Source organism: Mirounga leonina, unplaced genomic scaffold, assembly GCF_011800145.1.
Source record: "Mirounga leonina isolate KUSES-001 unplaced genomic scaffold, KU_Mleo_1.0 Mir_53, whole genome shotgun sequence".
In the NCBI taxonomy this organism is placed as follows: Eukaryota; Metazoa; Chordata; class Mammalia; order Carnivora; family Phocidae; genus Mirounga; species Mirounga leonina.
This window is the reverse complement of record NW_023270807.1, coordinates 2,846,837-2,871,265: the sequence shown is the minus strand read 5'-3', so window position 1 is coordinate 2,871,265 and position 24,429 is coordinate 2,846,837. Positions and strand designations below refer to the sequence as shown.

At 37.4% G+C, this 24,429-nt stretch overlaps 1 protein-coding gene and 1 non-coding gene across 7 annotated transcripts in view; both read left to right on the top strand.

Annotated features, from left to right (window-relative positions):
- Positions 1 to 24,429, top strand: part of FKBP5 (FKBP prolyl isomerase 5) — a 119,348-nt gene that overhangs the window by 6,611 nt on the left and 88,308 nt on the right. For 4 of the 6 annotated variants that reach the window (XM_034991176.1, XM_034991178.1, XM_034991175.1 and 1 more), the window contains one exon: positions 271 to 376. The exons of the other annotated variants lie outside the window; for them this stretch is intronic. The gene's annotated coding sequence lies outside the window, so the exon portion shown is untranslated. The remainder of the gene's footprint in view (positions 1 to 270; positions 377 to 24,429) is intronic. 6 annotated transcript variants of the gene reach the window in all.
- Positions 16,277 to 16,383, top strand: LOC118001659. Its single transcript, XR_004676768.1, has one exon. It is a non-coding gene; the product is annotated as a U6 spliceosomal RNA (small nuclear RNA).

Genomic DNA, 24,429 nt, shown 5'->3' with positions numbered 1-24,429 from the left:
CAGCTTGTGTTCCCTCTCTCGCTGTGTCTCTCTCTGTCAAAAAATAAATAAAAATCTTAAAAAAAAAAAAAAAAAGAACAGGCAAAACTTTAGGTGTGGTGATAGAAATCAGGACAGTGGTTTCTGGGTAAGGGTTGTGGTTGACTGGAAGGGGCAAAAGGGAACTTTCTGGGGGAGATAGAAGTATTCTGTAGCTTGACTTGGGTAATAGTAATTCAAGTGTACATTGGTTGGGTAACTTTTTATTTTCATAAAATTTTTAACTTACAGAAAAGTTGCAAGACCTAGTACAAGGAACATCCAGATTCACCAGTTGTTGGTGTATGCGCTTGTTCAAACTTACTGAGCTGACTACTTAAGATCTGGGCATTTTACGGTATGTAATTTTTACTTTAATGAGGAAAACTACAACAATTTGTTGAAGAGGACAATGATCTTGTTATCTGCAAAAAGTGAAATACCTGAATTCAGACTTCAGTATTTTCATAATGATGGAGAAAAAGAGAATTGCTGACAGTCTCTTTTGTCTTTACATATATGTATTTATGCTGCTTCTCTCTGAAGTTTCCTGGTGACATATTTTGTTAGAAGAAATAAGATTCTGAAAATGATTCAAGGCAGAACTGCCAGCAAGGAAACCCTGCTTGATTTTGTTATCCTATCCACGTCACATAGGGAATGAGACTGATAGCTAGCAATAGCTTTCTGGGAATTGAAGGTGGTGATTATTCCTGTTAGAAGAGTTGCACACCTACAGTGTGCTATGTTTTGCACAGACATGTATAGTTTTTATTGTCTTGGAACTTACAGATGAAGAAGAGGTAAACAAGTCTAGTTATCATTTTTTGGGTGGTGCTATTTATCATAGGGAGGAAAGATATGTGCTTGTAAACCACATATACTATTCTTGTTTATCAGTGAGTGGTAAATCTAAGCAGTCAGTTTATTCTCTATTAGTTGCAGTACTGTCATAGTCTAGTAGAGTGATATGATTTAAATTATATCCATTTAAATCCTAGCTTAAACTATTATTGTTAAAAACATTCAACTTTCCTCCTCTACTCATTAGTTTATATAACTTTAAATATATGGGGTTTTTTTTGCATTTTAGGGTTAGGTATAATTTATGGATATTGGTTTTGTTTTTAAATCTTTTTCCTTTTTTTTTGCATCTCCATAAAAAAGTTGTTTATTTGATTATTTACTAGAGTGTAAGATGTTTGAAATAATACTACAGCTAATCAGCACGTTCAACAAATTAATCATTGATACTGGGGATAAATGTTTATTTTGCCTTTACTAACCAAAACCGTATGTTTATATGGACTATATATTTTCTTCAACAAAAATTATAAGTTCATTGAAGAGAAAAATAACAAATGTCCAACGTCAACCAACACGGATAAGAGGATTTTTTTCCATTTAATGAACATACTTATATTCCTCTAAAATGACACAGGATCTTTTCTCCCTTTCATACACATTAAATTTCATTGGTTTATTGAGAATGAATAAAACATTATTTGAAAAGATTTTGTACCTCTGAAACAAATAATACATTATATGTTTAAAAAAAAAAAGAATAGCAGGAAGGGAAGAATGAAGGGGAAATCGGAGGGGGAGAAGAACCATGGGAGACTATGGACTCTGAGAAACAAACAGGGTTCTAGAGGGGAGGGGGGTGAGGGCATGGGTTAGCCTGGTGATGGGTATTGAAGAGGGCACGTACTGAATGGAGCACTGGGTGTTATATGCAAACAGTGAATCATGGAACACTACATCAAAAACTAATGATGTAATGTATGGTGATTAACATAACATAATTAAAAAAAAAAGAAAAGATTTTGCCTGTTAGAATTTTGTTATGAGCTGTCAAGTCTTAACTACAGATAGAATTTTTTTTAAAGATAGATTTATTTATTTATTTATTTATTTATTTATTTATTTATTTATTTATTTGTCAGAGGGAGAGGGAAAGAGAGAAGGAGAGAGCACAAGCAGGGGGAGCAGCAGACAGAGGGAGAAGCAGGCTCCCCGCTGAGCAGGGAGCCTGGTGCAGAACTTGATCCCAGGATCCTGAGATCATGACCTGAGCCAAAGGCAGATGCTTAACCGACTGAGCCACCCAGGCGTCCCCAGATAGATTTTTTAAGATATCTGGGGTGCCCGGGTGCCTCAGTCGGTCAAGCATCTGACACTTGATTTTTGGCTCAGGTCATGATCTCAGGGTAATGAGGTCGAGCCCCACCTTGGGCTCCGCTGGGGGTGGAGCCTGCTTGGGATTCTCTCCCCCGCCCCTTTCCGGCCCCTCCCCCAACTTGTGCTCAAGCACTCTCAAAAAAAAAAAAAAAGGAATTTTTAAAATATCCGCAGGTAGGCTTTTTAAAGATTTTTTTATTATGGAAGTTTTAAGCTACACAGAACTGGGGAGACTAGTATGAACTTCCATAGACCTGTTCTCCAGATTTATTAATTATCAGCATTTTGGTTAATGTACTTTTAAGTTCTCACCACTATTGTAAAACAGTAGTAGTATTGGTGCATCAGATTTTTCTCTCCATTTTTTCCAAAAGTTTTGTTACAAATAGAGAAACTTCAGAAGACTTTGGACAAATAGTAGTTATGAAGCTGTTTTAATCCTTAGCTTTTTTCTGTCAATTCATAGCCTGAGAAAAAAAATTAATTTTTTAGCTTTTCATTTAGAACAAAGCAGTCCAAATATTCCATATCTGTATGATAAGTATTATTCATCTGGAAGGTTAGGTTATTTTCAAAGTGTATTATCTGAGGAATGCTGTTGTTTTAAATGTTTTTCCATAACCACCTCTTTCTCTAAAAACTTAATCATTACTCTGCTTTCTAGACCACAAATCTGTATCTTCTGTCTAAACTTGAGGCCCAAATTTTCACCTATGTCTTGAAACTAAATATGTTTAAATACCATCTCTGTAGCAGCTGCACACCAGGACCTCCTCACCTCCCCTTCCCTCACCTCCCCTTCCCTCACCTCCCCTTCCCTCCCCCCCCAGCTGAAAAGCTCTTCCCAGTTTTCCTCTTCAGCTGTTAAAAACTTCATTAATCTTGTTGGTCATTTTTTTTTTTTAAGATTTTATTTATTTATTTGACAGAGAGAGACATAGCGAGAGCAGGAACACAAGCAGGGGGAGTGGGAGAGGGAGAAGCAGGCCTCCGGCGGAGCAGGGAGCCCGATGTGGGACTCGATCCCAGGACCCTGGGACCACGACCCGAGTCGAAGGCAGACGCTTAACTGACTGAGCCACCCAGGCGCCCCTGGGATTAGGTTTTCTCATTTTTTTTTTTTAAGATTTTATTTATTTATTTGACAGAGGGAGACACAGCGAGAGAGGAAACACAAGCAGGGGGAGTGGGAGAGGGAGAAGCAGGCTTCCCGCCGAGCAGGGAGCCTGATGCGGGGCTCGATCCCAGGACCCTGGGATCATGACCTGAGCCGAAGGCACATGCTTAACGACTGAGCCACCCAGGTGCCCCTCTTGTTGGTCATTTTTACTCTTACTTCCTAAGCTCATTGAGTCACTAAAACAGTTTGTTTCTAACTTTACAATGATTCTTTTTATCTTTTTGTCCTTTTCATTTTCAGTACAATAATTCTAATTTGGTTAACATGTTAAAACAGGAGATTATACCTAATCTATAATGAACTTCATATATGTGAAAAGTAAGCTATGTTCCTAAGGTAAACTAAGGCATTTTCTTCCCTTCCAGAAAACTTCAGTCAGCCTTCTATAGGCCAAGACATCATTTTTAAGGCCTAGGTGTTCACTGTATTTAAACTAAGGTTCTATATAAGACTTCAAAACCACTCAGCTCAGATAACCTGGAGTACAGTGGCTGGCAGGGCCCACAGTTTATCGAGGAGGGGCAGTGTGTAAGCAGCAAACTTCATTAGACCATAGAAATGGCCCAGGATGAGTTCCTTCCAGCCCAGAATATCTTGAAGTGCTTTGCAGTGGAGGAAATTCTATGTGTATATAACACATTTTCAGGACTTCCTGCTGTTTTTAAGGCGAAACGTACCAGTCTATGGGTTTACCTTAAAACTTATCCCTCTTGCCATATTTCCTGGCCAAGATAGTTCCTGTCTAAAAGCCACCTTTGCTGAAAGTGACATGATACTCTCTTCATTTCTTTTCTTTACAGGCTCCTGGAATTGACGTTTGTCAGAAAGATAGGAGCCTATGGTTAGTTAAGAGGATATAAAATAGAAACGGGAAAAAAAGATATATCCATTATTTTTCCCACTAGCTGTCATCCAGCCTCCAGGGGTCTTGAGTCTGATTCCTTTCCAAATGTATTGTAGTTTATCAACTTGGCTTGCTTTTGGTCAGCTTCCGGAGATCTTTTTTCTTTCTGCCTTTCTGGGAAATGTTTGAATCTCCTCCTGGTGAGAATCAGGACCCAATTTGAGATTACTGACTTTGGGAATAAAAGAATAAAATTCTGTATTGCTTTACATAATCCAGAATATCTGGTTATTTTCTTCTGAGGGAATTAGGAATAATATGTGGATTCTGAGATGCTTATGCAGAAACTAATTTAATAGTTATTAAGAGTGGAAAATGGAGTAGTAAAACACATTTCTAGGAACCCTAGTCTGGTAGGAGTAGACATTGGGGTGAGATTCAGTAGCTATACGATCTTGGGCAAATTAAAATCAACCTTCTGAGCCTTATTTTAATTGTAAAATGAGTGGGTTGGATTAGGTAGTATTTTAAGGTTTCTTTGCAGCTTTGAAATTCTAAAATGAATGGTTTCTCAGGAAAAAACTCCTCTAATTTATATACTGTTTCTAGCAAGTGATTTTTCAGTTGTTTTATATTTTTTTTTATTTCCTTTAGACGTTAGGAAAAGGAATAAAGGAGTCAGAATTCCTAAAATGGACTAGATTTTAGTGTTATTTATCTACGTTTCTCCACTGAATTTATGCTGGACTCTTACTTTCTACCTTCTCTTTGTGTCCATTTTCTTTTACTGCTTTTTCTTTCCTTTACAGTGTGACTTTCATATCCCTCGTTTCACTGCATTTTGCTACTGCTTTTTTTCTAGCTGTTCTTCACTGCTCATATTTCATTATGGGCATGAACTTTATCAAATATACCCTTGAGTCTGAGCTATCACTAAATTAACTCTAGATATCCTAATGGTTGTTAGGATTAAGGGAACCTTTCTACTCTATAATACAAAAGCTTAGAGAAGTCCAAGCATAAAGGGAGTGAGGGAGCCTGAAGGGAGAATGAGTGGTGTGGAAGAGAGTTTCCCAGGATTATTCTGATATTTTGATTTAAAATATAAGTTAAAATATTTAAGTCGATGATGGTGACTCTGCCAGTGATGGGAGGGTTTGGTCCCGAAGTCCTGCTCTGCTACAAGTTTCCTGAGGGCAGCAGCTGTACCTCTGGTCCTGAATCCTTAGTGTGCGGGGTCATGCTGCCAAGTAGGCACATGTTGAACTCATTTGTCATTAGGACTGATTCTTCAAGGTGTTCTGTGGTAGACTGCAGATTACGAGTGTAGTACAGTCTCTTAAGACCATCACTACCGCTGTGTGATATTGAACAACATATATAGCTTCTCTGAGCCTCGTTTCCTCACTTGCAATATTGAGGATGGGCAGTTGTGAGGATTAAAGGAGGCGGTACCTATGAAGGCACTTAGCCCAGAGCCTCCTATGTGTCTCCAGTAAACACTAAATGTCGTTAGAGTTTCATTAATAAGCACTTTTATGTTTCAGATACTAGGTTCTCTTAGGTTCTAAATAGTGTTGTTACAGAATAAATGAGACAAAAGCCTGTTCTTAGAAAAGATAGAATATGTGCACAAAAGATAAATAACAACTAATGGTAAGTGGTAAATGAGTGGTTTACTTAAGGACTCAAGAGGCAGGAATAATTGCTAAGCAGCTAACTTCAGAAAGGTGGCAGAACTTGATCTGAACTTTGAGGCACTAGTTAGCAAGTTAAGAGGACAGGTTCCTTGGAGCCAGACTGCCCGTGTCGGAATCCTAGCTCTGCTGCTGTGTCATCCTAAGCAAGTTACTTGGCCTCCCTCCTAGGTTTGTTGAGAGAATTCAATGAGCTGATACATACCGAGCACTGAGAATGGTGCTTCAAACATGGTTAGTGCATGATAAATTATTAGTATAAGCTGAGAGAAGAGAGAATGCATTTCAGAAAGAACATTGAGTGATAATGAAGGGGAGGTATTCTAGGTTTGTTTGACATGATGAAGCCAGATTGGCTGAGGGGAATAACCTGTGGGAAAATAGTGATTATGTCGGGGCAGAATTATGAATGATCAAGCCAGGTATTATGAGATCTTTGTAGGTACTGGGGAGGATTTCTTGGGTTATTTGGGAGGCATTCTTGTGTGTTATAGATAATGTTTAAGTCTGTATCTCTGGCATTTCTCACTTTCTTTTCTGATTTCAGTATAACTGAAACTTGTATTCAAATTAATTTTGACAGTGAAACTCAGAATCTATCCTGAACCATTTGTCCATTTCTTTTTATAAACATGAGTTTTTGACTTTTTTTCTCTCCATATTCTAGTTGTTTACATTATCTTTATTCCTTTTCTCCAGATTTTTCTCTCTGTCCTCAGAAACCCCAGGCTAGTTCCTAAATCACTAAAGCCACAAAGTGGAAGGAGCCAGGGAGACAGAGGAAGGGAGGGAAATAACCTCTAGTCCAGCCATCTTGCCTTACAGTTGAGGACATTGAGGTCCAGAGGAAGTAAAGTCATATGTTCAAGATCCACAGCTAATTACTGAGCAGGCCTGCACCTTTTAGAGCTAAACTAGGGCTGTTTTTTACTGTCATGCCTAGTGTGATTCTCAGCCATCTGGGTGGAAATTACAGTAGTACTACTGATAAATTTTTCTTTTTTTAAAGATTTTATTTATTTGACAGAGAGAGACAAAGCAAGAGAGGGAACACAAGCAGGGGGAGTGGGAGAGGGAGAAGCAGGCCCCCCGTGGAGCAGGGAGCCGGATTCCGGGCTCGATCCCAGGACACTGGTCATGACCTGAGCCGAAGGCAGACGCTTAACGACTGAGCCACCCAGGAGCCCAATTTTTCTACTATTACTATTAAAAACCAAGATAAAAAATAATTTTACCCCCAGGAAAAAATGGGATAGTAGTTCACTTCTTAATGAGAAGCCCATGATTACATTCTTGGATGAGCATTCTTTTTTTCCTTTTTTTTTGTTAGCATTACTATTCTTAAAGTAATATTTGAAACCAAGACTGCAAAATCTGCCTTAAGGAGAAAAGGGTTTCTTTCTTTCATTTTTAGAGTTGTAAATTACAGATATAATAGTGTTGTGATCATAAATAGCTTTCTCAAAAAAAAGTGGGCTTTTTGTTTCTATCATTTTACAGATTGATGTGCTGGTAAGAGTAGCATGAAGAGTTGGGAGCTGTTGTACTTTTACCTCACAGCTTCTAACCCTATACTTCTATTACAGTAGGCTCTTAAGTTTACATCTTCTCTAGCCTCTGACATTTTAGTATATGCTACACATCATGGTGAGAAACTTATTTAAACATTGTTCTTCGGGTGCCTGGGTGGCTCAGTCGGTTAAGCATCTGCCTTTGGCTCAGGTCATGGTCCCAGGGTCCTGGGATTGAGCCCTGCTTCGCATCGGGCTCCCTGCTCAGCAGGGGAGTCTGCTTATCCGCCTCCGCCTGCTCATGCTCTCTCTCACTCACTCACTCTCTTTCAAATAAATAAATAAAATCTTAAAAAAATATATTGTTTTCTTTTACACTGTTTTCCTGTGTAGATGCAGTGTGGTGGAAGATCTATAAAGCCATAAGCTTAGTTTCTGATCACTCTAAATGCTCTGTAAATACTCCCTTTTTACAGAGTAATTTTTTCTCATATATAAATAATGTCTGTTCCTAGCCATCAAATAAATCATTATCACACTATTTTTTTCCCCTTGAAGTGTATTGTTTTAACTTTGGCAAGATGGCTTTCCTGTATTTGGAAAATTTGCATGGTGTACTTTTTAGTCACTTTAAGCATAATTTTATCATGAAATCATTTTGTACCTGGTAATAATGTTCTATATTCTTTCCCATGATTACAGAAAGAAAAAGGCATGGGTTACATAAAGATGCCCCCAGCAACCTCTGCTTATCCTGCTATATTCCTTCAAAGAAAGTAGGCTTCTGGGCTAGATCCATTTTTACTGAAATACTAACTTTTCTTTATCATTTTCAAATACTGTGAAGTTGAATTGTATAATCCACAAGTGTATACAAAAATTTTTTTCCATGTCCTCAAAGCTTTGTATCAGATCACTTACTTATATTTCCCATGGTTTGGTTTCTTTTTTCCTGTCTTCATTTTTTTGAAGGGGGAAGGCATTTTTTTCGTCTCTTATGATCTGCAACTTGTTTTGTATTTGGAGGATTCTTTAGGTAGCAGCCCTGCAGTTCTTATACATTGAGACTGTTGGTTTTGTAACATTCTTATATCAGTAATATGATTTATATTTCCATTTTTATAAATTATTGAATTCCTGTTATTGCTATGTTAACTGTCATGTACCATTTATATGCACTGTAGTTATGTTTGGTCATATTAAGTTCATCCACTATTGTCAAAGTGGAAATACCATGGCTGGGGTGTGTTTATGTATTGCCTCTAGAGTTGTAGCCATTGACGAACAGGAAACTGAAAGCTAAAAGTTCAGGAAATGTATTGAGACTGTGGAAAAAACATATATAATACTTAACTGCTGAAATCCATGGACATTTGAAGACTAAAACGTTTATATATGAGTTTAGTTAAAGATGAGTATTGTGGATTCTTATAACAATGCTGTCAGATAAGCATCTAATATGGTAATAGATGTAGTATGTGCATTGTAGGCCAGGAAAGTTGTGCAATGCTAGAGAAAAATGCAACAGAGTATTATATGTGTTCAACTATATGCTTTCAAGAAATAAAACAGCTGGCACACCCATCACATTCTTCAAGAATGTCATATTTTCAGAGACTTGCAGTTTTGGTTTTAGTTTAGTTTTTGGGAAGGGGAGGTCTCCATGTTACAAGGTAGCCCATTTTACTCTTAGGAAGTTCTGATGGCTTAAGTTTTATTTTCTCATTTTGAATTGAACTTTGTTTCCCTATAATTTATTAATATATTCTGTAGTTTTCTTAGTGTTGAAAATAATCAAAATTACTTAAAAAGTTAAATGTATGGAAGTTGGTTTTTTTTTTTTTTTCCAGGTATTGTGGCATTTTAGGTGCCTCATAAAATACTATGCATAGGAACCTTTATTTTTGAACTTACTTTTTAAATTTTTGTCAGAGGAGATGTGATTAATGTATATGCCTGGTAGCCTGTATTTTCTCTTTCTATACTTACCTATTTTAACAGGATGTGATTTATATGGATTCAACATTCTTACTGTTTGAGACAAGTAGGAAGTTTTAAATCTTAGAATTGGGAATTTTTTGAATATTATATTTTTGTTGCTGTTTTTTGTATATTTCAACAGAAGAGGTAACTAATGACTATTTCACTGCCACATTAAATGAGAATTCTATTTATTACAATGTTCTTTTCAGGAATTTTAGCTGCATTATATGTCTGTGATTGTGATCAATAATAGTCTCATTAAAATTAGCCTCTGGATTTTCAGGTTTGATTTTGGTTTGTATCTGTTAGGGTCATATGTTCATCTCTGAACTATTGTGGCAGCCAAGGGGATAGAAAGCAATGGCTTGGCAAAGATTGGGGATTATTGCTTCCACTCCAGGAGGTGAGCAGTGGCTCCCCAATGGAAAGTCCCAGAATGCTGTTTCTAGCAGAAGCGGGGGGGGAGTGAGGGGGGGTGAGGGAGGAATGGACTTGGGGCTGACAAAACAAGGAGTCTCAAGAAGGCCAGACCACAAAGGGGCTGGGATGGAAGGATAAGAAGTTGAACTTCATGTTGTAGCTTCTCTGTTGTTGCAATAGACAGTTTTTCAAGAACAAGAACTTACTATTCTTCTTCTCATATATGTTACTATTATACTATAGAACTTCTTATGTAGTACATGTTCATTGTACAAAAATTTAGTGAACATGTATAAATTAGTGGAGAAAATTAATATTTCCTATTTTTTCCCTCCTCAGATGTTCTTAATTTCCTTTGAACTTCATTTAGCATATAGGTTACTTCTTATTTATTTGAAAGTGTGCTTGTTGAACTGTTCTCTCTACAAATTGTGCTTCTGATAACTTTTAAAATTAATTATGACGAGAATAAGAGTCCATTTTTTAAAGCCTTTGTTTTTGTTTGATATAATTAACCTATTAATTTGTATCTATTTTATGGTGAACCGTGGGCGTAATGAGAACAGATACCTGGAAGTCAGAGTGGCTTTTACTGGGGAAATGGGGAAAAATAGAGACCAAAAGTCCTTTATTAGCTCTTGGAGAGCCTGGTGTAGGTTTTTCTTGTTCACCATTATGTCCGTATCGTCAGGCACAGTGCTTGCTACATTAAGTGTTATAAATGATTGTTGAATGAATGGACGAGTTTTTCATTAAGCATTTTGAGTAGCTCCTATTACCTGCACTGTGATCAAGATCAGTTATATACATCCAAAATTAAGAGTCTTTGCTATGCACAGCCTTTTCTTTCTTTTTAAAATTTCTTTATTATTAAAGTATAATTGACATGCAATGTTTTTAGTTTCAGGTGTACTATGTATATTTTTTAAAATTTTATGTATTTGAGAGAGAGAGCACCCGTGTGTGCGCAGGAGAGCATGTGTGGAGGAAGGGGCAGAGGGAATCTCAAGCAGAATCTCAAGCAGGCTTGGCACTGAGTGCATGACCTGAGCTGAAGTCATGAGTTGACCACCTAACTGACTGAGCTGCCCAGGTGCCCCTCAGGTGTACAGTGTATTGATTCAACAATTCATTGCATTACTCAGTGCTCTCCATGATAAGTGTAGTCATCATCTGTCACCATACAAGTTATTGCAGTATTATTGACTATATTCTCTATGCTGTATTTTTCATCTTCATGACTTATTTATTTTATAACTTGAATTTTGTACCTCTTCATCCCTTTAATCTATTTCACCCATCCCCCCCCACCTCCCCTCTGGCAACCACCAGTTGTTCTCTGTATTTAAGAGTCTGGTTTTTGGGGGCACCTGGGTGACACAGTCGGTTAAGCATCCAACTCTTGATTTCAACTCAGGTTATGATCTCAGGGTCCTGAGATTGAGCCCCGTGGTCAGGCTCCATGCTTGGCATGGAGTCTGCTTAAGATTCTCTTCCCCCGGGCACCTGGGTGGCTCAGTTGGTTGGGCGACTGCCTTCGGCTCAGGTCATGATCCTGGAGTCCCGGGATGGAGTCCCGGGATGGAGTCCCGCATCGGGCTCCCTGCTCGGCAGGGAGTCTGCTTCTCCCTCTGACCCTCCCCCCTCTCATGTGCTTGCTCTCTCTCATTCTCTCTCTCTCAAATAAATAAATAAAATCTTTAAAAAAAAAAAAAAAAGATTCTCTTCCCCCTCTGCCCCTCCCCACCACCCAAGCTCACATGCTTGTGCTCTCTCTCTCAAATTGATAAATAATTTTTTATAAAAAGTCTAGTCTGTTGTTTGTTTGTTTTTTTCTTTTTTGGCGGGGGGGCAAGGGTCAGAGGGAGAGGGAAAGAAAGAATCTTAGGCAGGCTCCATGCCCAGTATGAAGCCAGATGTGGGGCTCAATCTCATGACCCTGAGATCATGACCTGAGCCAAAATCAAGAATCAAAGGGATAACAGACTGAGCCACCCAGGCACCCCTTTTTCTTTCTTTCTTTTTTTTTTTTTTAAGATTTTATTTATTCATGAGAGACAGACAGAGATCGAGGCAGAGGCAGAGGAGAAGCAGGGTTCCTGCTGAGCAGGGAGACCGATGCTGGACTTGATCCCAGGAGCCTGGAATCATGACCTGAGCTGAAGGCAGACGCTTAACCGACTGAGCCACCCAGGTGCCCCTTTCTTTCTCTTTTTAAGTGAAAATTTAATATAATTTTTTTTTTAAAAAGATGGTTCAAAAAGATACATGCACCTGTGTGTTCACTGAAGGATTATTTACAATAGCCAAAATATGGAAGCAACCTAAATGTCCATCGATAGATGAAGGGATAAAGAAGGCATGATACACATGAATATTACTCAGCCATAAAAAAGGATGAAATCTTGCCATTTGCAACAACGGGGATGGACCTAGAGGGTATTATGTGACGTTAGAGAAAGACGCATACCTTTGATTTCACTTAGGTAGAATCTGTAAACAAAACAGAAACAGACTCATAAATACAGAGAACAAACTGGTAGTTACCAGAAGGGAGAGAGGGTAGGAGGATGGATGAAATAGTTGAAGGGGATTAAGAGGTACGAACTTATAAATCAGGGGATGTAAAGTACAGCATAGGAAATATAGTCAGTAACATTGTAGTAACTTTCTATGGTGACAGGTGGTAACTACTCATTATGGTGAGCATTTCATAATGTATGAAATAACAAATCACTGTATTGTACACTGAAACTAATATTGTATGTACAACCATACTTCAATTAAAAAAAGAATATATATGTATATATATATATACAAACCCCAAAAAGTGAAAATCCCTTATTTCTTCCCCTGAATCCCATTTCAGAATTAGCTATTAGTGGTTTCTTACTATTTCTTTTTAGATATTTTCTTGCATTTACAAATACATGCATTTCCTTTACACAAATAGAATAATAATGTACATTCTGTTTTGTGACTTTTTTTCTTCCTTCAGATCATTCTTAAACATCTTTCCATATCAATTCATATACAGCTGCTTCTTTATTTTAGTTGCTGCATAATATTCCATTGTGGGGATGTATAATAATAGTCCAGTAAGGGGGGGATGCCTGAGTGGCTCAGTCCATTGAGCATCCAACTCTTGATCTCAGTTCAGGTCTTGATCTTGAGGTCGTGGGTTTGGGCTCCATGCCGAGCATGGAGCCTACTTGAAAAAAAAAAAAAACCCAGTAAGGAAGTTTTAATTGTGTCCTATTTTTTTTTTTAATTTTTTATTTTGTGTGTGTGTGTGTGTGTCCTATTTTTTTTACACTATTACAATTATGTTGTGTTTAATATCCTGCATATAATTTTTCTTCTGTGAGAGTATCTACAGGTAATTTCCTGGAAGTATTGCTGGGCTAAAGGATATTTTGCACTTAAACTTTTTATAGATATTGGCAAATTCACCTTTAAAATATTTTACTACTTTGAACTGTTACTAGGAATATGGTGTTATTTTCTGATAACTGTACACACTTTCATTTTGCTGATTAAAAGAGTTCAACTTTTGGGACAGTGAATCCTTCCCATAGTAATTTGAGATGTTTAGAAGATGATAGATTAATATATTCCCATTGTCTTCTGTAATTAGTTGAAGTCAAGTGGAAGATGGTGATCTGTATTGTCTAGAGACCTGTAGTGTGCATTGCACTGAATCAGATAAGTGAGATCAAGATGTTGGTTTTCTCGGGTTTTGTCTTAGAATGTTTAAGATAAACATTTATTAGTGATGTTCGAAGGGGTAGAAGGCCCTGAGTGCTGGTTTGAGAAGTTTGGATTTGTTGTGCTGGGGAGCTATTTAGAAGTCCTCGAATTGGGAATGTACTGTGTGATAGAGGCTTTACTGGCCTTATGTATAGAATGAATGGAAGTGAGTGAATAGGCTGGAAGTAGGAGTAAGTAGGTCAGCGGGAGAACTGTGGTAATTCAGGAAGGCAATGAAGAAAACCCTGAATATGGTGATAGATATGAATTTGGAAAGTAAGGTAGTAGGAAACACAGTGAACAGTTAGCAGGTCCTGTTGATAAAATGGAGAAAAAATACGTTAAAGTTGTAAACCTAGGAGAATAGCCAGATAATACAGATTAATGAAGTAAATAGAGAATGGGCCAATTTTGAAAAAGTTAATTTTCTTTAAAAAGGTGGGGATATAAAAGGGGGTACCGAAGTATTTATGGTTAGGCAATTAGAGATCAAAAACTGCAGAAGGGAAGAAAGAGGAATTATAACTAGATTTGGTTATAATAGAGGTAGTGGCTGGAATTAAGAGTGGTAAGTTCTGGTATGAAGTAGCTGATGGGAAAAGGTGTTGATTGAGAACTACATTTGGGAAGGGGTACTCTCAATAATTGGAGATGGGTTGGAAGAATCAGGGAAAGAAGAAATTAGTAATCTGAGGAGTAGGGAAAGAATCAGGATATGTATCTGCAATATGATACAATATTTACTTGATGTTTTCCAGGTAGATACTGTGTTCTTCCTTTGGTAGCGATACTCAGAAAATTGTAATAATCATCTTAAAGATGGAGTTGATTTTATTCCTAAAGTTAATATTCTACTTGAAAAAGGGTCTTGGAAAAGTAGTTTTGGTGTCATATGCTATGTTCTTTTTAGTTTCATAAAATGTTCTCATCTTGTTTTAGTATCTCTGGGTCCTAAACAAGAAAAAAGTACAGCTTATTGCTGGATAAAGTCCAGATACCTTGTGCAGTTTAATTGATTATTTAAAAAAATGTTTCCTGGCTTTTGAAACGTGGCTAATAACCAATGGTAAGAATCCATATCTTTTTAGGACATAGTGTGAATTCAGGGTTTTTACTGTCATAGTACTTGTCAGAATGGAGCCAATTCATGGGAAATGATATAGTATCAAAGTCAGGACCTCTGACACATGTGAAATGGTTAGAGTTGCAAGCTCAGGAGTCATTCTACTTGGTTCCTCTGTTCACTAGCAATATTGTGCCTCTTAATTTCACCATCTGGAAATGGCAATAACAGTTCCTATAGCACAGGGTTATTGAGAGAGGCTCCATCATGGAACTTACATTCTAGTAAGGAGAGACAAGCAATAGACAAGTAAATGTATGTGCCAGGTGGTAAGTGGAGGGGAAAAAATGGTAGGGCTGATTGCTGTCGTTTCTTGTTCTTTTATATTGGGTAATAGGGAAGGCCTCTCTGATAAGAAAGTATTTGAACAGAGACCTGAAGGAAGTGAGGGAGCAAACTTTGTGTCTCGGGTGGGGATGGGGTGAGAGTTCCAAGCAGAGGGGACAGCAAGTGCAAAAGCCCTGAGAAGGCTGGTGTGGCAGAAACAGAGATAGCCACTGACCAGCATGTAGGGTGTTAAGTATAAGAAGGACTTTGGATTTTATTCTGTGTGAGCTGGGAAGCTGTTGGAGGGTTGCCAGAGTAAATTTTTTTGAGCTAGTCTGATTGTCACTTCTTTCCTTAAGAATGCTTCTCTTCTCTATTTCCTTTGGAATAAAGTTCAAATGCTTTATTCTGGCACACAAAGTCCTTCACAGTCAGCTTCTGCCTATTTATTTAGCATCATCTGCATCCTTTCCACATGTCCCCTCCACTTTAGCCAAATTGGATTACATGTGGTTCCTTGGCTGGGTCATGATGATTTACGTCTTTGTGTCTTTCTGCATGCTCTTTGCCCTGTGAGAAACCCTCCCTCTCAGCTCACGGAGTCATTGGCTGTGTTTTAGAGGGTCCTTTTTGTGCTCCTAGAGCACCCTGTGCCTTGCTCTCTTCCCCTTCTCCCCCCTAGCAACTTTCTACTCAAGCCACAGTCCTGGAATATGCTGTGTGCTGTGTTCTTTTACCAGCCTTGATTTTACTCTTGCCACACCCTTGCCAGTTGAAATTAATGTCCGTCCTTCAAGAACCAGCTGGAACACTGCCCTCTTTTCCCTGCTTTATAAACTGCCATCTTTTCCCTACCCTTATAGATACTTTGTAGCTTTCTCATACTTAATCACAGTTATCTTGAATTGAAATGTTTCTTTGCTTTGCCTCACACAAAATCCTTGGCCTTACTCATTTTAGGTTCCATTGTGGCTCCCAGTGTAGGGTCTTGGGCAGATATCACATTTGGTAGGTACTCAAGGTATACAGGATTCATAGGACAACTAGAAAACTGTTGGGTTTCAAGATGCTCAGGACCACAAGCAAAGTTGAGACATCGGTTAAATTAAAAAAAATTTACTGTAACATAATGTTGATGATGGCATGGCTACCCTTGGTTCTCTCCTATATTTACTCTTGGCACCAAAAATTAGTGTACCTCCTTTAAAATGTAGGTTGGCAAAATGTATTCAAACACATAAATGTTAATGGGTTTTGACCCAGTGACACCACTTCCAGAAATCATCTTAAGAAAATAATACAGTGCTTGCTTCAGCAGCACATGTACTAGAATTGGAACAATACAGAGAAGGTTAGCATGGCCCCTGTGCAAGGATGACGTGCAAATTAGTGAAGTGTCCCATATTTCTTGTAAGTAATATCTCAATTAAAAAAGAAAAACCTAAAAAAGAGAAAATAATACAAACCAGAATGACAATTATAACTACTAATGTTGAAAGTTTACTGTGTGACAGACACCATGCAAAGCCCTTACTTAATTTAATCCTCAGAATTCCAAGAGGTGTGACTACTGTTACTTCATATGATAGATGGGGAGATTGCACAAAGTAGTTGAGCGACTTGCCCAAGCAGCACTCATGTAGCTGCTATGTTGTCAAGCCAACATTCTCACTGAAGCAGAGTGTTTAAGAATCCATACGCCTGGGTGGCTCAATTTCCGCTCAGGTCATGATCTCAGAGTCGTGGCATCCAGCCCTGTGTCGGGCTCCACGCTCAGTGGGGAGTCTGCTTGAGATTCTCTCCCTGTCCCTCTGCCCCTCCTGCTAGTGTGTGCGCGTGTGCTCTCTCTCTAAAATAAATAAATCTTTAAAGAATCGTACTCTTTTTTTTTTTTAAGATTGTATCTTTAAGTAATCTCTACACCCAACATGGGGCTTGACCCCACAACCCTGAGATCAAGAGTTGCACACACTACCAGCTGAGCCCACAAGGCACCCCAAGAATCCATACTCTTAATTATATGATAAAAGTCTAGGCACAAAAATGTTCACAGCAGTGTTATGTAGAATAGATACATTGGAAGCAATGTATATTAGGAATTAATGTCCATCTATTCAATAGAGTACTTTTTCTAATAGCTTTATTGACATAAAATTCACATAGCATGGTATTCACCTCTTTAAGGTGTGTAACTCAGTGGTTTCCGCTATATTTACAGAATTGTGCAGTTATTGCCATTATCCCACTTAAGAGCATTTTATCACCCCCAAAAGAAATCACACACCCATTAGCAGTCACTCCTACTTCTACCATTACCCTAGGTAACCACCAGTCTACTTTCTGTCTCTATGGGTTTACGGACATTTCATATAAATGGAATCATACAATATATGGTATTTTGTGTCCCAGTCTGATTTAGCATAATACTTTCAAGGTTCATTCATGTAGCATGTTATCAGTACTTCATTGCTTTTCATTGCTGAATAATAATGAGTTGTATGGATATACTACATTTTGTTTACCCATTCAATGGTTAATGGACATTTGGATTGTTTCTACTCTTTGGCTATTATGAATAATGCTGTTATGAACATTAATGCACAAGTTTTTGTGTGGACATATGTTTTCATTTTTCTTGGAATTGATCAAATGATAACTTTAACTTTTAGAGGAACTGCCACACTATTTTCCAAAGCAGCTGCACCATTTTACACTCCTACTGGCAGTGTGTGAGGGTTCTACTTTTTCCACATCTTTGTCAATACTGGTTATGATCTCTCCTTTTCCTAATAGCCATCCTGGTGGGTGTGGAGTGGTATCTCATTGTGGCTTTGATCTGCATTTCTCTACTGACTAGTGATGTGTTCAGCATCTTTTCATGTGATTATTTGCTATTTGTATATCTTCTTTGGAGTAATGTCTATTTGAATACTTTGCCCATTTTTTAAAAGATTTATTTATTTAAAAGATTTATTTTAGAGGGAGAGAGAGTGAGAGGGAGGGAAGTGGAGGGGCAGAGGGAGAGAGAGAATCTCAAGCAGACTCCCCACTGAGCATGGAACCCACAACCCTGAGATCATGACCTGAGCTGAAATCAAGAGTTGGACGCTTAACCGACTGAGCGACCCTTAAGGGCATCCCTTAAGATTTTATTTTTTAAGTAATCTCTGTGCCTAGTGTGGGGCTTGAACTCACAACTCTGAGATCAAGAGTCGCACTCTCCACTGACTGAGCCCCTGCCCATTTTTTAATTGGGTTATTTGTTTTCTTTATTACTGAGTTGTAGATTTTTTTTTTTTTTAAAGATTTTGTTTATTTGACAGAGAGAGACAGCGAGAGAGGGAACACAAGCAGGGGGAGTGGGAGAGGGAGAAGCAGGCTTCTCATGGAGCATGGAGCACGGAGCCCAGTGCGGGGCTCAATCCCAGGACTCTGGGATCATGACCTGAGCCGAAGGCAGACGCTTAACAACTGAGCCACCCAGGCGCCCCGAGTTGTAGATTTTTTATTGAAGTATTGTTGACATACTATATTAGTTTCAGGTGTACAGTATAGTGATTTGACAGTTAAACTACATTATGAAATGCTCACCGTGACAGGTGTAGTTATCTATCACCATATAAAGTTACAGTATTATCAACTATATTCCCTATGCTATACTTTTCATCCCTGTGACTAATTTGTAACTGGAAGTTTGCCCCTCTTAATCTCTTTCACTTATTTTGCCTCTCTCCAGCCCCCTCCCCACTTGTAGCCATCAGGTTTCTTTTATCTATATTTATGAATTAGTTTCCATTTGTTTTTTGGATTCTATATATGTGAAAACGTGGTATTTGTCTTTGTCTGACTTACTTAGCATAATACCCTCTAGGTCCATACATGTTGGTGCGAATGTATGATTTCACTCTTTTTATGGCTGAGTAATATTCCATTGTGTATATACACTACATTTTCTTTAGTCATTCATCTATTGATAGGTTGCTTCCATATCTTGCCTATTGTAAGTAATGCTGTAATAAACATACGGGTGCTTGTATGTTTTTGAATTAGTGTTTTCGTTTTCTTTGAACAAATACCCAGAAATGGAATTACTAGGTCATATGGTATTTCTGACTTCCAATTTTTTGAAGAACTGTTTTGAAGATACTTTTTGAAGATACTGTTTTCTGTAGTGGCTGCACCAATTTACATTCCCAACAACTAATGCAAGGAGGTTCCCTTTTCTCCACATCATCGCCAATACTTATTTTTTGTCTTTTTGGTAATAGCCATTCTAACAGGTGTTAGGTGATATCTCATTGTGGTTTTGATTTGACTTTCCCTGATAAGTGATGTTGAGCATCTTTTCATGTACCTGTTGGTCACTTATATATCATCTTTGGAAAAATATCTATTCAGGTTCTCTGTCCAGTTTGGTTTTTTGGTGTTGGGTTGTAGGAGTTCTTTATATATTTTGCATATTGACCTCTTATTGGATTTATTATCTGCAAACATCTTCTCCCATTCAGCAGGTTGCCTTTTTATTTTGTTGGTGGTTTCCTTCACCATGAAAAAGCTTTTTAGTTTGATGTCCCAGTTGTTTGCTTTTGCCTTTGTTTTCCTTTCCTGGGGAGACCTATACAAAAAAATACTGCTAAGGCTGCTGTCCAAGAGTTTACTGCCTATGTTTTCTTTTAGAAGTTTTATGGTTTCAGGTCTTATGTTTAGGTCTTTGATACATTTTGAGTTTATTTTTGTGTGTTGTGTAAAAAAGTGGTCCAGTTTCATTCTTTTGCATGTAGCTATCCAGTTTTCTCAACACCATTTATTGAAGACACTATCTTTTTCCCACTGTATATTTTTGCCTTTTTTGTCATAGATTAATTTTACCATATAACCTTGGGTGTATTTCTGGGCTTTCTATCCTGTTCCATTGATCTGTGTGTCTCTTTTTGTGCCAGTACCATACTGTTTTGATTATTGTAGATTTGTAGTACAGTTTGAAATCTGGGACTGTGATACCTCCAGATTTGTTCCTTGCTCAAGATTGCTTTGGCTATTTGGGATCTCTTGTGGTTCCATACACATTTTAGGATTATTCTAGTTTTGTGGGAGATGCTATTGGTATTTTGATAGGGATTGTATTGAATCTGTGGATTGCTTTGGGTAGTATGGACATTTTATTTATTTTTAAAGATTTTATTTATTTATTTGACAGAGTGAGAGAGTGCAAGCAGGGGGAGCAGCAGAAGGAGAGGGAGAAGCAGGCTCCCCACTAAGCAGGGAGCCCGACGTGGGGCTCGATCCCAGCACCCCAGGATCATGACCTGAGCTGAAGGCAGCCACTTAACCGACTGAGTCACCCAGGCACCCAATTTTATTTATTTTTTTCAGATTTTATTTATTTATTTGAGAGAGAGAGATACTGAGAGCAAGGGGGGAAGGGAGAAGGACAAGCAGATTCTGCACTGAGCACAGAGCCTGATGCAGGGCTTGATCTCAAGACCCTGAGATCATGACCTGAGCCAGAATCAAGAGTGGACACTTAATCAACTTAACCACCCAACTGCCCCTGGATATTTTAACAATATCAATTCTTCCTATCTGTGAGCATGGTATATCTTTTATTTATTTGTGCCATCTTTAATTTCCTTCATCATTGTTCTATAGTTTTCAGAGTACTGATCTCCCACCTCCTTGGTTAAATTTATTCCTAGGTATATTGCTATTTTTGATGTATTTGTTTTCTTAATTTCTTTTTCTGATAGTTATTAGTATATAGAAACAACAGATTTCCATATGTTGATTTTTGTATCTTGTAATTTTACTGAATTCATTTATTCTAATAGTTTTTTTGGTGGAGTGTTTAGGGTTTTCTTTTTTCTTCTTCTTTTTTTCTTTTTAAGATTTTATTTGTCAGAGAGAGAGAGAGTAAAGCAGAGGGAGCAGCAGGCAGAGGGAGAAGCAGGCTCCCTGCCGAGCAAGGAGCCCAGTGTGGGACTCGATCCCAGAACCCCAAGACCATGACCCAAGCCGAAGGCAGACACTCAACCAGCTGAGCTACCAGGCGTCCCATAGGGTTTTCTATATATAGTATCATGTCATCTGCAAATAGTGACAATTTAACTTCTTTCTTACCAAATTGGATGCTTTTTATTTCTTTTTTGTGTCTAATTACTGTGGCTAGGACTTCCAGTACTATGGTGAATAAAACTGGTGAGAGTGGGCATCCCTGTCTTGTTCCTGACCTTAGAGGAAATTGAGTATGATGTTAGCTGTGGGTTTGTATGACCTTTATTATGTTGAGGTATATTTCTTCTGTACCCGTGTTGTTGAGAGTTTCTATCATGAATGGTTGTGTTGAATTTTGTCAAATACTTCTGTATCTATTGAGACAATCTTAATTTTTATTCTTCATTTTGTTAACATGGTATACCACGATGATTGATTTGCAGATATTGAACCATTCTGCTTTGCTAGATTAAATCCCACTTGATAGTGGTGAAAGATCCTTTTAATGTGTTTTCAAGTTTGGTTTGCTAATATTATGTTGAAGATTTTTACATTTATGTTTATCAGGGATGTTAGTCTGTAAGTTTTTCAGTGGTGGGGTAGTGTCTTTGTCTGATTTGGCATCAGGGTAATGCTGGCCTTGTAGAATGAATCTGAAAGCATTCCTTCCTCTTCTGTTTTTTTGGAATAGTTTGAGGATAGATACTATAACCTATATGGTTTGGTAGAGTTCACTTGTGAGGCCATCTGGTCCTGGACTTCTGTTTGTAGGGAGTTTTTTGATTATTGATTGAATTTTGTTCCTAATAATTGGTCTGTTCAGATTTTCTGTTTCTTCTTGACTCAGCCTTGGAAGACTGTATATTTCTAGGAATTTATCCATTTCTTCTAGGTTGTTCAATTTGTTGGCCTATAATTTTTCATTGTAGTGTCTTAAAATCCTTTGTATTTTTTGTGGTCTCATTTGTAACTTCTCTTTCATTTCTGATTTTATTTATTTTGGTTCTCTCATTTTTTTCTTCAAGAATCTGACTAAAGGTTTGTCAATTATGTTTATCTTTTCAGTGAACCAGCTTAGTTTCTTTGGTCCTTTCTGGTTTTTTAGTCTATATTTCATTTATTTCCACTCTGATCTTTATTGTTTTCTTCCTTCTAATAACTTTGGTCTTTGTTCTTTTTTTTGCTCATTTTGGTGTAAGGTTAGACTGTATATTTGAGATTTTTCTTGTTTCTTGAGGTAGGCCTATATCACTAATAAACTTCCCTCTAAGAACTGCTTTTGCTGCATCCCAAAAATTTTGAACCATTGTTTCCATTTTCATTTGTCTCTAGGTATTTTTTATTTTTCCTCCTTGATTTCATTTGATCCACTGGTTGGTTGTAGTATGTTTTTTAGTCTCCACATGTTTGTGTTTTTTTCCAGTTTTCTTCTTGTAATTGATTTCTAGTTTCATACTGTTGTGGTTGGAAAAGATGCTTATATGATTTCACTCTTCTTAAATTTATTGAGACTTGTTTTGTGGCCTAACATGTGATCTATCCTGGAAATGTTCCATGTGTACTTGAAAAGAATGTGTATTCTGCTGCTTTTGGATGGAATGTTTTGTATATATCTGTTAAGTCCATCTGGTCTAATGTGTTGTTCAAAGTCACTGTTTACTTATTGATTTTTTTTGTCTGGATGATCTATCTATTGATATAGTGGGGTGTTAAAATCTCCTACTGTTATTGTATTCCTGTCAGTTTCTGTCTTTGTTTCTGTTAATATTTGTTTCACATATTTAGGTGCTCCTATGTGTGGTGCATAGATATTTACAATTTTTATATCCTCTTGTTGGATTGACCCCTTTATCATTATGTAATGCCCTTCTTTGTCTCTTGTTACAGTCTTTGTTTCAAAGTCTATTTTGTTTGACACAAATATTGCTATCCGAGCTTTGTTTTCCCCACTTCCATTTGCATGGAATATGTTTTATATCACTTTCAGTCTCTGTTTTTCTTAGGTCTGAAGTGAGTCTCTTTTAGGAAGCATATAAATGGATCTTGTTTATCCATTCTCTCACCCTGTTTCTTTTGATTGGAGCATTTAGTCCATTTACATTTAAAGTTACTGATGGGTATGTACTTATTGCCATTTTTGTCCATTGTTTTTGGTTGTTTTTATAGTTCTCTGTTCGTTTCTTCTTTTGGTCTCTTCCTTTGTGATTTGATGACTTTCTTTGGTGTTAGGTTTGGATTTCTTTCTTTTTATTTTTTGTGTATATATTCCAGGTTTTTGGTTTGTGGTTACCATGAGGTATATATATAGCAATCTGTGTATATGGCAGTGTTATTAAGTTGATGGTCACTTAAGTTTGAACACATTCTGAAAGCACTACATTTTTACTTCCTCCTCCAAGTTTTATGTATGTAATGCTTTACATCTTTTTATAATTTTGCTAATTTTATCTTTTAACCTTCATACTATTTTTATAAGTGACAGATCTACCTTTTTTTTATGGACTTTAAAATATTTTTATTTAAATCCAGTTACTTAACATACACCATATTATTAGTTTCAGAGGTAGAGTTCAGTGATTGATTCATCGGTTGCATATAACACCCAGTGCTCGTTACATCACATGCCCTCCTTAATGCCCATCACCCAGTTATCCCATCCCCCATCCAGATCTACTACTACCTTTTAATGTATGTTTGCTTTTACCAGTGAAATTTTTTCCTTTCATAATTTTATTTATGGCTTTTTCTTTTCCAATTAAAGAATTCCCGTTAACATTTCTTGTAAGGTTGATTTAGTAATGATGAACACCTTTAACTTTTGTTGTCTAGGAAACTATTTCTCCTTCAGTTCTGAATGATAACCTTGCCAGCTAGAGTATTTTTGTTTTTAGGCTTTTTTTCCTTTCAGCATTTTGAATATATCATGTCCCACCCCCTTCTGGCCTGCAAATTTTGTGCTGGGAAATCAGCTGACAGCCTTACGGAGTTTCCCTTGTATGTAACTGTTTGCTTTTCTCTTGCTGCTTTTAAGATTTTCTTTAACTTTTGCCATTTTAATTATTATGTATCTTGGTATGGATCTCTTTGGGTTCATCTTGTTTGGGGCGCTCTTTCATTCCTGGACTTGGATGTCTGTTTCTTTTCCCAGGTTAGGAAAGTTCTTAGCTATTATGTGTTTGAGTAAGTTTTCTACCCCTTTCTCATTGTCTTCTCCTCCTTGGACCCCTATAATGTGAATGCTGATATGCTTGACATTTTCACAGAATTCCCATTAGTAACCCTCATTTTTTTAAAAATTCTTTTTTCATTTTCACTGTTAAGCTTTATTGTTTTCCACTTTTCTGTCTTCCAGATCTCTGATCCATTCTTCTGCATCTTTTCTTTCTTTCTTTCTTTCTTTCTTTCTTTCTTTCTTTCTTTCTTTCTTTCTTTCTTTCTTTCTTTCTTTCTTTCTTTCTTTCTTT